Here is a 13,489-nt window from a genome sequence, read left to right as displayed (position 1 = left end):
GGCGCTCGATCAAGCTTAAGGCACCGAGGGCGACAATGCTGCCACCTTATGTTTATTTATAGTATTAATCCGTATAGCAGAGCATTGGTGATTATCATCCTCTATGGGAGTTCACCCCTTATTTTGACGAGCCTGGCGCCGCTTTAAGGGTTAAATTTCGATATATTTTTTCGTCTTAATGTGTCGTCTTATCCAATTATAACAATTCGCTTGCATTCCGTTTTGAGTGGAGCAGAGCAGTCTTTCAGTGGTACTATCCTTCCGGTACGCCGCCGAACTTTCTGTTTAGACTATATGTTCCATAAGTTACATAAGACGCGATCACACGGCGTCGATATGGCCCGGGCCAAATTGGTACAGATCAAGATCGAGACAAATTTAGCCCGTGCCTATTTAGAGAGCGCTTTCGCGTGCACAACCACTCACTCGACACTAAACAATGCAATTAGTCACCCACGGAACCAGTTGCGATTCACACTCAATTATTCGAGGTAATTATTCGACCCTTGCTGAAATTTGGCTCGGGCCAAATAGGCACGGGCCCATTTAGCACCCGTGTGACCAGTTTTCCGGGCCAAATTTGGCACGGGCCAAAAATGCTCGTGTGGTCGCTACTATAATTAACACCACACATGACAACTGGTCACAATTAGGCCTTCTTTGCAAATTGTACACCCTGGGCTTTGTTCCATCATAGATAGCAGTTCAATAATGTTTGGGGGAACCGCAGCCTAGGGAATAAGAAAAATTTGCCAAACGTCAAGGAAGGATAGTACAAGATAAAACCGTGTGCATATACTTCGATAAATGTTACAAAATTTCTGCATATCGGAAAAATTCCCTAACCCTAATTTCTGATTCGTGGTGTGGAAAGTTAACAACAACCTTCGAATGGTTGTTTACTTGAAATAATGAAAGGCATTTTTGAAGTGGTGCTCTTCGACGAAAAACCGATGCAGCTGATATTCAGTCGGCACCAAGTACCCGTCAATTTTATTCTTATCGATGTTGTCTTTATATGAAAAATTTAAGAACGTTTTCGAATAATCTTACATATATTATATTCATGTTAAGAAAAACTATATTGAATGTTATAAAATAAAACTGGTAATTCAAAAACTAATCCGACGTGGACGAGTTCTAAAAAGGTTACATTGATATTTTGGATATTTGGCATTCTGTAAAAAGGCCTACCTGGGGTTCTGTAAAATTGTACATTAATTTACGTTGATTCCTTCAAATGCAAATCCGGATCACCATTGACAACTTTTGTAAGATTACTGCTTAATATCCGGTTGCAAGTTCATCGATATCGATGATTTATGTTTGAATTATTTTCTGAGGTTGATTTAAACTGGCCGCATACGCTTTTGAAGCATTAAAGACTTATGACAGAATCCGTCAAAACCCTTGTCCCTCGTGGTCATCATGTTATTGGTACTACGCCTACATTTTGATTTTCTGAACTAACGACAGCTCGCAACTTTTCTGAGTAATTTATCAGCAAGCTTACTTCAGAGTTATTTAATAACTTACAGCAGCTTAGTCTGACTTGTTCCGAACGTTGCTCGATCTATACAACTATCTCTGTGACTAACTGTAGGCTTCATCGCGTGTGCGGCCATCTAAACGTTTGTTTTTATTTCCACAGTGAGTTGACTTTTTTGTTTGTATTTATTTTCAAGTATTACATTAGATTTTTATTCAAATTGTGTATATTTTATTTTGCAGTGTAAAGCAAGGTGAACGGAGGTACAGACAAAACTCTCAAAAAGCTCCCGTGAAATATTCAATCGATAAACAGGGGAATGTTTAGAAGCCATTTCGCTCTTCATAGACATGGCAGTTTTTCTTTTTGTTTTTTCAAACCCCAACCCCAATTTTATCTGCATCAAATGTATTCGTTCTATTAACATTTTTGATGTACGCATTCCATTTTTCGACCATATTTTCAATAATAAACCCGAGCTTTTTGTTAGTGTTGTGTCTATGCCACTATCACCACCTTCAACCTTCGCTTGTAAAAGTGAGTGTTCGCACTGGTCGGCTCGCACTTGGCAATCAAAGTACACCCCTTTCGGTAGTCGTTAAAACGAGGTATTTACCCCGATAAATTCACGAAGCGGAAACGGCTGCAACTAACATTATCAAGCTTTTTGACGACCATTCTTGCCAGTAGAGGTCGCTTTTGTTTAAATGGTAGATATATTCATGCATGTGATCAGGGTGAGCTCTTGCGCAATTTGGTCGCGATCATTGGCATGTGGTACCACATCACTTCAACTAACCACAGGGGCGGATCGATCCAGGAGCTTTGAATGGAGGGGAGGGGATAGGGTCAAGTATCGTTGGCCTATTTGTATACATGTACTTGGCGCCCACCAACTAGGGCCCTTGAAGGAATTTAGAGGTCCTCCTCAAGTTCGAAAAAAATGAGTCATGTTCTGAGCATCTAGTGATTCTAGGACAAAATTAGCAGCAACAATTTTCCACTATGCCCAGCTTTCTACCAGATTGTGAAAACGTTACCTGGGCAAAATAGGGGATTGGGTGGCTTTTCCCTTGACCTCTACTTGGATCTACCCTTGAACTGTGGGTGTTACCGTTATGAGCGAAACATAACTCTGAATACTCTAAAAGCAACTGAAATTTCAGATGTTCCATCTTTGTTTGTTAGTTATCCGGGCGCGTATCAAACTGAACTTTCGGTGGATGAAAGGTTCCTTAGTAGAAGAGACGATGGGCATGAACTTCTCTTCGGTTTTCTGTTCAAAGCTTGAATTCGGAGTGGCGTCAGTACACTGACAATGTAAGAACATGCCTGCAAAAGAATTGCGGCCGCAGCGAGCGCTTGTGCTGCTTTTTATCTTGATTTTCGCTTTCGGGTTTCATGCATTTTTGATCGATTTGTTGTCATCACGAGAATAATCAGAGATTGCATCTTGTTATTGAAATCGATTCAAGGTGATGCAAATCATTCTGTTTTGTAAATACCTAATGTAAACACCAACCATGTACGTGCGTCGTATGCAGAAAATGATACAGAATGTGATTATCGACGGATGCAAATCAGTGTTCCTACGAGTGATAATGAAATAGCTGGAAACGATAGTGGAATAATTGGGCTGCGTTTTTCAAAGCAGAATTTCCTCAACACGGTGAATTTCGAAATATCTAACAAAATCGATTCTAAGGGCCTGCTCGAGTCCGTGGATCTTGGTTGAAATATTTTTTTTCAAAAGCTGGGTAGATGTATTTGGAAATGAACTTATGATTCACAACTGGGTTCTGATTACCAAAAATAATGACTATCAATTCAAGATTTATATCACAAGCAATTCTATAGTAGGCCTACCATAACCTCGCTTATCCTTTAGGAAAAGGGGGTGCACACTACTTACTTGGGTCACTACTTGCATATGGGACGGGGTCTGGGTATGGTCCTCCCGGAAATGTTGAAAAATTAGATGCATTCTGAGCACTTTCCTGGTTTATATTAGTAATTAAGTATGTTCACAATTTAACAATTTTCTAAACAAAAAGTCTTGGGTAGAAAAGGTAACTGTCGAAATGAGGAGGTACGTGCGCCCCTGCACACCTCCTGGGTCCACCACTGCTTACACTAAATTTCAATGGTGTAAGCCGTCACATAAGTTTAAGTCGTCTTTACATATTTTTAGTCCCAATGTGTATTTTTAATTAAATCTACTAAGTGAAGGTCATCATTTGGATAAGTTATAACCATGGTCCCAGCTACGACGACGGTCCTCAGTAGAGTGCATAGGAATTTACGAGAGTGCTTGCTCATAACTTTACGTCTGAGGGCGGAACTGGAAGTGTTTACCTCGCTTTGATTGGCTGCTCAGCTATAGCCAGATGGGGGCGACACTGCCTGGAGCTATGTTACCCGCAGTGAGAATAACTTCATTTTCTGTCGCTAAAATCCTGATGGGCAACTATTCATTAGCCCATATCTTTTGTTTCTATTTTGAAACCGATTTATGCATTGCTTTGAAAAACGCAGCCGACATATACGTATGCATACGAGCTATATATGTGAAACAAAAAACGAATTTCGATGCATATAAGTAATGTGTAAAGATGATCATATGTGATAAAAATAACTTTATAACTGCTTACAAAGTGAATATATATACTGCTTGCGTTACTAAAGATGTAAGATGCCAAAAGGCAGTGGGTTCGCGAACTTGAGATATATGAAGACTTTTCGCATAAAAAGAAAAGAAAATAGTTTTTGAAATGTGTAAGAAATATATATTGAAAAAAAGAACAAATGAGAATCTGTATAGTGAAATTAAGAGGGCGGAATGCTGATGTAATAGGAATCGTGGGACTGGTTTCATCGACTGGGAAGGTTTTTCGCGTTGGAACGTACTGCACGTATCCAATTTCGTCAATTATTCCAAGAGTTTATGTAGATTTGATTCCGAATTTCATTATTACTTATTACCTACTAAATTCCGCCGTAGTGCGTCAAAATCAAAGTGTAGGCTTGACTTCTTGGTACATCTTCACCTACATCACCTTCATCTTCACCGCTAATGAAAAAAGTATTTTATTTTCTCATGTGGTGCATAGCGCGGATATCAATTTATAGTTTCACGCTATAAATTAATAAATTATTATTATAATTATTATCAATACGTCCTAATATATATGATCGTACTTTACATTCAACGTGTAAATTTTGATAAGTCTATGAAACCGGTCCCTCACATTTTTTCCTGCTGTATACTTTATAAATGTGGCTTTTTAGAGGTATTGTCTTGTTAAACGATGGAAGTCGTGTAAATATATATTTTCCGTATATACATAGCGATTCGTTTTTATAATCGTCTTCAAATGATGACGAATCTATAAGCAAACATCGCGAAAGTGGAGCTGAATTGCAAGGACGGATTTAGTGGTTCGACTGCAGTGATTGAACTTCCGATGTTAATTTTAAAACTGAAATACCATTCAAACTATAATGACGCTCGAATTTTTTATCAGTCGTATCTGGATCTATGGGTTCGAAACCTCAAATGGCTGCCAGGTCCATCTACGGGATCTTGAAAAAAAATCTAGCTCATTCTGACTATAAGGTGAGCGCAAAAAGAAATTAGGATATTCAAAAAAATTTAAAGTTCTTTCATGCGATATCATATAATTCGACTAGATTCAACTGATTTTAACGTAATTTTGAATCCGTCCTTGGAAATAAAAACAAGTTTTCCACTCAAAAGCAAAGCAAACTGTTCATCACAATGAAAGGTAGCGTTATCAAACATATATAGTCGTGCCAATTTCCTATAGCTACCGCGTGAAGCAACTTTTCGGACTCTTAAGTTCGAATCTTAAAACTATCCCCGATCGTCTAATAAGCGCCGACAAAGGAAATAAAAAGTCAAATTACCAAGGAAGCATTTGTTACTCGATCTTTGTTATGTATTTGTTACGAATGTGTCTGCAAATAAAATCAATATTATTCATAGGGTTTTTCAAAAAAGAAACATTGTTTCTTCTTTATCATCGGGGAATTTACGTTGACACCCTGTGCCCGCGTTAAAGTACGTATGTACGTTGGCAGCTAGATCTTTGGAAACAGGTACCGTTTTTGTATCAAATCTTAAACTAAATTATAGAATAATAATCTTTCCGTTATTATTGTGGGATTGTCGACATTTTATCATAAAACAATTTAGTTTCTGTAATTAGGACTCGTTGGTAAGCGAGGGCTCTACTTGCGGCCAGCGGGAATCCACCAGGTGGCGATACTGTTAACGCATTAAGGGCATTCTTCAGTTTCAGTGTCCCCCGGACTCACAGGGTTGATACAGTCAAACCCCCGATATACCGCTCCCCACCACCACCCATCTCAATACAAATACATAGTAAACCACCCCCGATATACGCCATACTCTCTATAACGCCAAAATCGCTCTGCGCCGATGTGGGCGGTATATCGGGGGTTGACTGTATTTATAACGAAAAGAGGAGACATCATTTATTAACCTCCTTGTTGCTAATAACGAGTTGACGTATATTGCGGGACGAAAACGTTTCAAATTATTGAGTCGCACGTAGTGTGAATCATAATCTAACCATCGTTTTAAGTGAGCAAAGATGAGATGGCTATTCAAGTCGCTGAAGTCATTTAGAATGAGAAATCATGATTTGAAACTGGATATGATTTGACTAAGAGACGTAAAAGAAGACAAAATAAGACGGTTTTATTTGTAATATATAACGCATCGTAATTTGTAATTTCATTTATTGAAAGTAACTAAAGCCTTAGGCTACTTGTTTTATGGTTTTATATACGACTGAAAAGCAATGCTATTTTAGTCTTTTTACTACTTACGTAGGTTTATCGAGAAGTATAGTTCATTCGACGCGCTGAACAATCCAGGAAATTTATTAATGTTAAGAAAATAACTTTTCAACCTCCGAAAACCAATCACAGATGACATCCGAGTTCTTTTTAGAAAACATTCATACCAAATAGGCCTACTTCAGCTGTTCCGTTTCAATTTCATTCTACAAAAACAACGGCCAGTAAATAATGTAATGAATTGCCTTCTGAAAACTTTTAATGTTCCGATGTATATAAAAAAGTTAACGCAGAACACAAAATGTCGAAACGTTAATAGGAAATTTTCTAACTGGGACCATAAAGTCTTGACAAAGAACCTAAAATGAGGATTTGTGATGTCGATCTTGATACCGTTATCACGGCGAAGCTTATTTATAATGAAACTCAACATTTGGTCGATGCATTTAGCCGTAGCATGTGAGAGAACGAGTAAAACGTACACCAAAACAACGACTAGAAGAGTTTTACTAGCTGAAGATTGATGATGATGATCTGGTTTCGTTGCTCTCAGCTCAGATTTCTTATTACGTAATGCAGCAGTTGACACTGATAAGATTACAATAACAAAAGCAGGAAATATATCTTGTATAAATATTCTTGCAGCTTCTATTTCTGCGAGCTGGGGCGGACGCATAAAGTTGATTGACGTTTTACACTGAAAATAGTAATACGTTTCATTGTAGCGCAAGCGGGATTTACGAAGATAAACTTTGTATAAAATCGCAGAATCCAAGTTTGTAAGATACGCCCAGAAGATAACAAAACCTACTGCAATTTTACGCCGCGTGACGGTGAAATGTTTCATGTGAAAGAAAGGAAAACGAATAGAAACAAATCTCTCGATAGCCATCACTATAACTGTGTAGTTCGATACACATTTTGACTGGTTATAAAGCAGATTTAAGAATATGCAAGAAGGAAACAATTTCGCCCGATAGTAGAAATAGTAATAGAAATAGTAAAGCGATGGACATAGTTTACTGTGTTTAGTGAATGACAAATAGAAAGCGTCGCATTCTCTGTAAAATCCTAGGTGATATGTTACGAAGTCTTTCAAATAAAATGCAAAATGTTGTAGCTCGAACAACACGACAAGTTGGTCAGAAAACGCGAGAATTATGAGATAGGGGAACGTGTAACGAACTGACCGATATTTGCGACACTTAATCAGTAGAATTATTGACAGCAAGTTAAACACACTTCCCAATGGAAGCAAGAACACGTATTTGAATGGTCTGTTGTATTCATAAAAGAAGTAAGTTATCGTATTGAAGGCTTTGATATAACCCGGTGTCTTCAAAGTTGCGCGGTATATTCTACGAGTTGTAGTGCTGATGGTGGTAACATTATCCATGGAGAACAAAATGGTTTGCGACGACAATACGTCGTCAGTGACAATCTGAAATGCTTCTCTCAAACTATTGCTCACCGTTGCACGACCCCATGATTATCCTAACATTTCACACGCCGCGTTAAGAACAGCCCACTGCTGTATGACTCTACAATTATCCCAGCATTTCACACGCTGCACCGTAACCTACACGAAAGGCGCCCAGTTTACTAGAACCGATTTAGAATTGCCGCCAAAATTCCGTATGAAAATTCGTTGCCGTTATGGAATGAGACTTGAATAAATAATGCGCATTACGCAATCAATGCCAAATGTAGATAGAGATGTTGTGAGGACACATGTGTTCGTGACGCTGTAATATTCGATGTCTGAAAACAAAACATTACTATACGATGTGACAACAAGTACACCAACCACATTGAATTTCTATTCAAAGTTCAGGTTTCCTTTTAAAGCATCCCGGGAATACAAGAAAATCGATACATTTTCTGCAAGAACGTTCATTTTCTATTACGTATACGAAGTAGATTTTTTACATGGAGATAAATTTTCAATTGATCGAAGTCTTATTCGGCGGTGGACCTAAATTGTAGTCATGGCACATCTGTGTTTATTTGTGTTATTATACCAATTGAATTGAGATCTGTGAAATATTATCTACGTCAAGACGGCATACAAACTTTCCGCACAGCACTCCTTCACAACCTTGAGAGAGAGAGAGCAAAACCGTCAGCCTTGGACTGCTCCCGTATCCAAACCAGTTTGCGATGCCCGACGATCAATCCTTTTGAAATATTTTTGACAAGCTCCCCATCATTTTGAATACAACACACAGCAAACGTCACGTGTGGTGTGACATGTGACATGTGGATTTCTTCTAAGCCTCTGTCAAATTGGCAGCAGAATTTTCTTTTTTTTTGAACGTATCGTCGGTACTTACCTGTAACTCAAGTATGGGTTCCCTGTCGACCAAATCATACCCAGTAATCTCATTGTCGAGTAAATCATCGCAATTTTACGAAATCATGGAAGTCGCCGATAGCGAGGAGGTCGCCATTGGTAATTGATATTCAAACTTTGTTCACCAAAGAATCGCACGGTTCAACTTGTACGATATTCATAGATAAGAGAATAATACTGGCGCCTAAATACACAATCTCAACCACTTTTTTTTTACTTAACATCAACATCACCCAGTTCTTGTGTTCTGAACATACAGAAGACAATGAAGCGACTGAAAATGAGAAAGGTTTAATCAGTTATGTATACGCATCATAATTACATTTATTAAAATCAACCCTGCTGCAATAGGAATGAGTTGCCCGTTGTTGCAACAAAATTCGATGTTCTATACACACATATCTTGATTACGAAATTTAAACGTATGCAAAGTAGACGCAAATTTGATCATATCATATGAGCATCTTATGACTGCAACATCCATCCTCATCAACGCAGAGAAATGATGCCGAGTTATTTAGCGTCCCACAGCATGAGAGCAGCTGCCGGTCAGTGATAATAACATTTGATCGGAGTGGATGGATTTCACGCTCTCGACATTACACCAATTAGAGTTAGATTCTAGTATATCGGCTGCTGAGATGGCTGTATACGCGACTTCTCATGACTAGGAAAAATAGAGATCAATAGGCAACGCAAATTCTTGTATATCGGCTTCGCGATGACACATTCGTGTAAAATGTGTATACAGCTTTTTAAACAGCACAAGCGATCTGTTTCAAAAAGATAGAAATATTTAGTTTTTGCCAGTTGGAGATATCTTTTTTACCCCCAAATCCGACTTTTTTCAATGTCAGTAAGGTCTGCATGATCTTAATGCGGGCTCTATGCAAATAGGCACACAATCACAAAATTAAGGTGGGGAAGTTTCCACCATTGGTATTTTGATAAACCCTATATAGCTTAACCTAAGTTTGAATCCATAACTCAAAATATGCGTGACTTAATCATCGAGGATGATATGAGCATATTTTTGAATTGAGTGTCGATGGTTTATAGCTACCACCTCTAGGAATCCTGACTTTTAGAATATAGTCGAAACGTCGAATAAACAGTTAACTTAAAGAAATATTTTGAACTCGATTATTTCTATTGGTGTGGGAATTTCTATGATATCTAAATCTATATTGGACCTTGACCTAACCATTGACGTAAAAATCTAATCTATACGTCCGTGACATAACCAAGCCATAACCATAACCTACGCAAGACGTGATACATATTTCTTCAGTCGGAAATATGGCCGTCGTCGCGAGCGACTGTTATTTTTCTTCGCGCCATTGATATTCGGCGAGGTGTCGATCGGGAGAGAAATTAATTTCCGCCAAGAACCACCGAAGTCGCCTCAGACTCGTCTCATGCCCATAAACGGATATCGGCTTCGCCGCAAAGATTCCCCCGTCAATCCTCGTTTTTATAATCAAAACGGGTTTTATTCTATCGTTTGATCATTCGTCTGCGGTGCGGTGTGTGTATGTATATGCGAGGGCGAGCTGTGTATATAGTATCGCCGCGTATATTTGAATATTAATTTATCAAGATCGTTTCGTTGTGTTTGTAAAGCGGTGAATTTGCACAGGATTGACGAGAGGTCTGGCTTTACAGGAGGATTTTAGCTGGAAATCTGTTTTTCCGTAAACACTAATCTATAAAAATATGATGGCTTCCTCCATAAAAATCCCTATATGACGTCATCATTTATCTCGTATTATTAATGGGAAGTCAAGGTCATTCCATCTACAATTACTTTGACTCAACAGCCAGGGCCAAATTCGGTTTTCGTATCTAGTCGACTAGTGGTCGGTACTAATAACCGAATGCGCTTAATTTCCGAACTATTTCCGGACTATCGTTCTGGCTAACTGACATTCGGTTTCATTTAGTTCGACAATAGTCGACTTACTCAGATAACCAAACCAGGGGAATTCTTTTTGTCTTTACCAAATGTGCTCGGGTCATGATTATTGTGGTGAACGTTCGTTTGTCGACCAGGAAACTATTGAGCCGAATTTTGCCTGCGTGTCACAAGGGACGCCAAGCGAATTGTCTGTCCTTGCTTGCCAGGGTTTGATTGCCTCCCGCCGTAGCTTACGCTAACACAAACCCTGGCCGCATACCCTGCATTGATCTATTACATTGACCAAGATTTCTCAGCGGCAACCTGTCCGACCGTAAGGGTCTGCGGCCAGGGACTGCATTGGCGTGAGCTTCGGCGGGAGGTAATCAACCCTGGCAAGCGAGGATGCAAATCGTCTAGCCTTCGAATCGATTCGCACGAATCAAACACGCTGGACATTATCGCCGGGTTTCTAATCGACGATTGCTAATTTTGGTGATCACCACGTCCACCGAATAAATTCGTCGAAAAAATACATACTGTATTCGTATCGAATTTGCCAAATCGTTTCAACCTCGGCCTTCCGAATTCAAACGCACAGTCAAATCACCCGATAGATTCGCCTGATCTGTCAACAGCTTAACAATGAAAATATAGAGCAAGCGCTATCCAGTCGTGAAACAGGGATTCAAACGATGTAACAGCAATATAAAGCAAAAGCGTGCAAAAGAAAGATTTTGAGGCATCGGTGATAAAACGATGAGTAAAATCCCACAATAAGTGAATTGATCTAAAAGGTTTATTTAGAATATTATGAATATTTCTCCTTCGGTCTAGAAAAAAGTAAAATGGCCTTTTGAGACTGAAGAAGGGTGGTTGCAACCACCCCAAATATTCCTAATATCTCAAACAAAGTTTTCAGATCAATTCATTAATATTGGGATTTTACTCATAGAAAGATGTTCTTTAACCAAATGACGACGCCATATTGATGGTTGGGCTGAGGCCAAGTAGTTTCTACGTTCCCTCGCTACATTTTGTCCGACAACAAAAAACGCTGACGTCACAGATGCCTGCGTCGATCGTGAAATAGATTAAAGAGTCGCTTCGACGAAAACGTCCACGAAATAAGCATCCGATAAATTCATAATTTCATCGTTAATTAAAGCGTTTTGTCGTATATTGCTGACACTTTTAAAAAGCCCGATCCATTATCCTCCGTTCGTCGTAAATCATACTTGAAGTTTTTTTCGGGGGAACGGGGCTCGAGATTGTGTTTAGTTAATTCGCTGTTTGATTTATATGAAATTGTTCGTCGTACGCCACAACGCCGATCCGCAAACGTCGGCGAAGAGAGGAAAGCCGCGTACGTATAGCAGTAGCGAGTGCTTGTCACCGATAAACACTATCGTGCGTGGAAATTCAACATCCCTCGGGTGCAGTGAGCAATCGAAACATGCTCAATTATTTAAGTAGAAAATCCCTCGATGCCCAAGTGGCTTTTAATATGGCGAGCAACGATTTGAGATTGGTGCAGCTTGTTGATAAATATTGTGTCTCGACGTGTGTGTGTATTTCGTAGAGCGGGGATTTAACTGTTAAATCCGATGACGATCATGTCCTTCTGATCCGGTAATCCGGGAGTTTACACGCTTATGCTCGTCAATCTAATATACATCACTCATATACTCGTTATTCAACCTATCCTGCTCGTTTAGGTCTCTAACCGCGTCGGGGGTTGAAATTATAGGGTTTGAAGAGCGGATTTAGGGATGGTCTCGGGGTCCGGACCCCTGCCTTCCCATTGAGGTGGCCATTTTCATCGAGACTGATATCGTTGAAACCTGTTAATTCGACACTCATCCTGCAACCTTTCGGAATTCTTCAAAAATATCTAAAACTAAGGGTGGAACCATGCAGAATCCCATAGACCTTTGACAATGACTGCTTCATCCGAAAAATGCCTTTTCTTTTCTTCTGGACCCCGGCTTTCTAATTTTCCTAGATCCGCTCTGTGTGCTTTCGTGCCCTGACATCTGAGGAGGCGTGGTGGCCGAAGGGCCGTAAGAATGTTACTTGACAAAAGAAAATTTCGTCATAAGAGAATATTGAAAACATTGAAAGAGAAATCTATACATTGAAGTCTATGCAGAGAAAAAACATTGAAAAGGTGACAAAGTGTGGGTTATTATGATAAAAAGGGCATTTCTTTACTTTCAATAATTTACTTTTCGTCCGTCCGATTCACACAGGAAATTACTCTTTTCGGATAGGTTTGATCCCACTCTTGGAAGTCCTGGCGCCGGTTTTATAGACTGTTAACTCACTTCATAAGCCCCTGGGTATAAAAATTGATACCAGTCTACATAACTGGCCCGGCTACAGGCCTGATTTTGTGGCTCGACGACGCCATATTGGCCGTCAAGTGTCATGTGATTTACTTACAAGCTTCTTTACATCTCCTTTATTATGTTATACTCTTTAGTAATTCACCAGTTCTGCCAATCAACCCACTTCGTTGAAATAATAGTAAAACTGGTCTAACCGGCCCGAAAGCCTGTTCTTTTCTGATTCAAAACTCCAACCGCAAACATTTGGAAAAACGAAGCCAATATCAATAAGCGTGAATTAAGTTATGTTAATTCTCATATTTATTCATAAATAAATTACCACCGCACCGCAATCGATAATTTACCGGTACAATGTTTTTACCCACTTCACTAAATGCGCCACAACTCTCGCGTGTGAAGATACCGAAATTCGGTCTAATCATGTCGAATTACCAATACATCCGGCGGTTCATCTCATTAGAATATTCAATGAAGTTAAAAATTAATCGGTTTGCACTAAGGAAATTCCCGATATGTATCTTTTATTACATTATCCATCATCACAGACGCCATTT

This window comes from Tubulanus polymorphus, chromosome 3 (assembly GCF_964204645.1).
Source record: "Tubulanus polymorphus chromosome 3, tnTubPoly1.2, whole genome shotgun sequence".
NCBI classification, from domain to species: Eukaryota; Metazoa; Nemertea; class Palaeonemertea; order Tubulaniformes; family Tubulanidae; genus Tubulanus; species Tubulanus polymorphus.
The sequence above is the reverse complement of the archived record's forward strand: the minus strand, read 5'-3'. Positions refer to the sequence as shown.